Source organism: Micropterus dolomieu, linkage group LG06 (genome assembly GCF_021292245.1).
Source record: "Micropterus dolomieu isolate WLL.071019.BEF.003 ecotype Adirondacks linkage group LG06, ASM2129224v1, whole genome shotgun sequence".
NCBI classification, from domain to species: Eukaryota; Metazoa; Chordata; class Actinopteri; order Centrarchiformes; family Centrarchidae; genus Micropterus; species Micropterus dolomieu.
This window is the reverse complement of record NC_060155.1, coordinates 29,102,374-29,105,850: the sequence shown is the minus strand read 5'-3', so window position 1 is coordinate 29,105,850 and position 3,477 is coordinate 29,102,374.

The following is a 3,477-nucleotide window of genomic DNA, read 5'->3' as shown; positions in this document are numbered from 1 at the left end:
TTAAAATCAAGGGCAACTGGACTTGGTTGAAGATACTGGAAGACGTTTCGTCCCTCATCCAAAGGACTTCTTCAGTTCTGACTGACTGGCAGGGAAACTCAGCTATTTAACCTCAGGGGGGTCGTTGGCCCGGGTCATCGATACCGCTAGTTTTGTTGTGGTGGAGGCCTGGCTGACGGTGAGTGTCCTGTCTTTTTCTCCTTTTCTTCAGTTATTCTACTTTTTCCTTGGTTTTCTGTTCCCTGCCTGCCTCCCCGTGTTTTCTCCCCTGTGTGTGCTCTCTCTCCCTCTGCTCCTGAGCCCAGCCAACGACCCGCACCTGCACCTCATCAGCCACCTCGTCAGCTTGCCTCACCTGCCAGTAGTCAACCTCATCCCTGCCTGTATTTCAACCCCGGTTCTCCACACCATTCTTGCTTGATTGTTGTTGCTCCCAACCTGGTGCCAACCTCTCAAGCTCAGGTTTAAATAACCTTTGTTTTCTAGCCCTCGGTTATTTCGGTTATGTCTTTCTCTCTGCTTTTCTCCCAGGTTCACTCACCCTCGTCCTCCGTCCAGTCGGCTGGGCTCTTCCTCCGGTCCCCTCCTCCTCGGACTTCCCTCACGGCGTCCTCACAGTCCTTCCTTGCCTCCGCACTTCCTCGGACCCGGTGTTCCCCGGCTCCCTGGTCCCAGTCCCGTTGGTTTCCCTGTGCCAGTGTATCGTCGGCATCCACCTCTCCCTCCAGTCCCTCAACCCCCTTTTCCCTCAATAAACCTCCTTCGCTCTGCATTTGGGTCCTCTCTGTCCCCACACCACTCGTAACAGGTTTAATCTTTAAAGAGGTGGTATGATGCTCATTTTCCGGTTCAAAATCCTATTTAGGGATTGTACCAGAAAAGGTTTACATGGCTTCATTTTCTAAAAACACCATATTTTGTCATACTGCACATGGCTGCAGCTCCTCTTTTCACCCTGTGTTGAAGGCTTCGTTTTAACTATGGAGTGATTCAACTTCTCTAAATGATCTTTGTTGGGAGTTGCACATGCTCAGTTCCTAGTTAACGACTACTAGCCGAGAATCAGAAGCAGAGAAGGGCGGGTCAGCGAGAAGCCGGTAAACCGCTTCGGTTCAGCTGTACATGTTGCCGACCAGCTTGGCAACATGCTGTGTGGTGAGTTATTATTCTGTAACAAAAGTATCTTTCATCCATAAAGTTTTAACTGAGCTCTGTCTCTACATCACAGGAACAACTTTATGTCCACTGACTGCCTGGAGGGTAGCTAGTGTTTGGAAGGGAGAGGAGAGCTGTGCTGCAGCTCGCTGTTTTTCCACCGCTGTTTTTGAGGGCATGTCGGAGTAGCCGCTTGGCGAGCGTTGAAAGGGAAGTGGTTGGACTACAAACGAGTTTTCTGTGGGAGATGGGAACTCCCTTTGGGCTGGACTTTTTCACATTGCAAACCTGTTACATGCACAAAAAAGATATAACTCAATAAAGGAGAGGGGAAAAGCCAAAAAGCAGAATACCACCTCTTTAACAATAAGCATTTTATAAACTAATCTCATGTTTTTATATATGATCTTAATCTGTAAAGTAACTTGTAACTAAGGCGTCAGACAAACGTAGTGGAACAACATTTTCCTCTGGGATATAAAGACATACAATTATAAAGAAGTGTAAAGTGAGAATAGTAAAGTAAAAGTATCTCAACTGTACAGTAAATTTACTTAGTTACTTCACAGCACTGCTGCAGGATGGATGAAGTTGTCAGGGATTCAGATGAGTGTAAACAGGAGAGCCCAAACGCAAGACACTAGAGAGCCAACATCAAAGTTCAGGGATTTTAATCCAAACTGAAACAAGCAATAACGCTTACAGGTTGCAGAGACAGGTAAATCCAAAACAATTGAACAGGTAGTTCGAAGATCAGGCAGAAAACACATCACACTACACATGACAATGACCGGACAGAGACTGAACAGAAACAGCAAACATTTAACACCAGGGACTAACGAGTTGAGCGGGAGCAACACAGGTGACAAGGATCAAAGCTAACGAGGCCGGCAGAGAGACAGCAGGGGAAAAAAGAGAGACTGGTAGGCAGGCAGATTACTGGGGGAACAGACAGAACACATGTTACAAAATACCAGACAAAAACAGAAACCCATGTAAACAGACAAACACTGACCAACTATAACACAGGGATCATAACAGACAAAACCTAAATGAGAACACAGAACTAGAACACAGAGGCAGATAGAAAAAAACATAACGGGGCAAGGCAGCACTGAAACTAGAATTAGGCAGAACACCAGACAATTACAGAATAAAACATGGAACTAAGGCAAGCACAGATCAAAACCAAAAGACAGGCAACAGTAAATAAACGCTGGGCAGACTGAACACAAGACAGGACTGAAAATAACAAAACTGGCAGAGAACTAAACTAAACAGAGCAAACAGACACATACTGTGACAGAAGTGGATGTCAGCAGTGCAATGTCTGACCTGAAAGGTCCTGGAAGAGAAAACGAAGCTGCGGAAGGTAAAGAAGGCGACTCTGACACATCAGAGGACAACAGACAACACTTAGATTAATATTTCTTTATTGTTTATTATTTAATGATTCCTCCATCTTTCAGTGGGAGCCTTCGTATTACCCCACAGGACAAGGAAAGTAAGTCACTACACTATATCAGTATCAGGAGAAAACAAATGATTCAGATTTTCTTCATGTTTTCAAATCTTCAGGAAAAAACCTTAATAGCAGATAAGAATGTTAAAATTAGCAGGAAGCTGATAGCATTGTAAAAAAGTGAAAATATATTTAAGCCCGTATGTAAAACAATTCTTATCTGAAACTGGTGGTAAGTTTACTGTATGTCTTTGTGGAGAATCGATCAAATAAAGAAGTTGCAACAAACAGTTGTCTTTGTGATTTTTACTAAAGTAAGAAAAAAGACAGAGGACTCAGACTCCACAGGGTGATTTGGAGCATCTGGATAACTAAGGGATTTAATGCAGGAGATAACTGTGGAGTCTACGAGAAAGCTGTTCTCAGCCTTGATACCTTAATACTATGATAGTTCTCACAGGAACAGTAGGCAGAAGATAAAACTATCTCACAGATGTTCATTATAGCTGAAACACTGGTACACATAGTGGACAGTAAGATGAATATAAGTACACAAAGTAAATGATACATATCAGAATGCAGAAAGGTCAAATCAACCATTCAAGTAAAACTTTAAATCTGAGCAAGGAGCTGATATTCCTGTTTACAAAGCTGTACTGAACAATGTAAATCTATATATCTAAATGCTTTTTATGAGCAGTTATTTTTAGATTGAAAAAATAGATAAAATAAAGTATTTCATTCTCAGTGTTCAGGTTTGCTGAGTTAATAAAGCTGCAGGTTTAAACTGTGACACTGGTGTTAATGGTGGCAGGAAGTTGTCCAGTAAATGCTTCCAGCACACTCGAACATTTATCAGC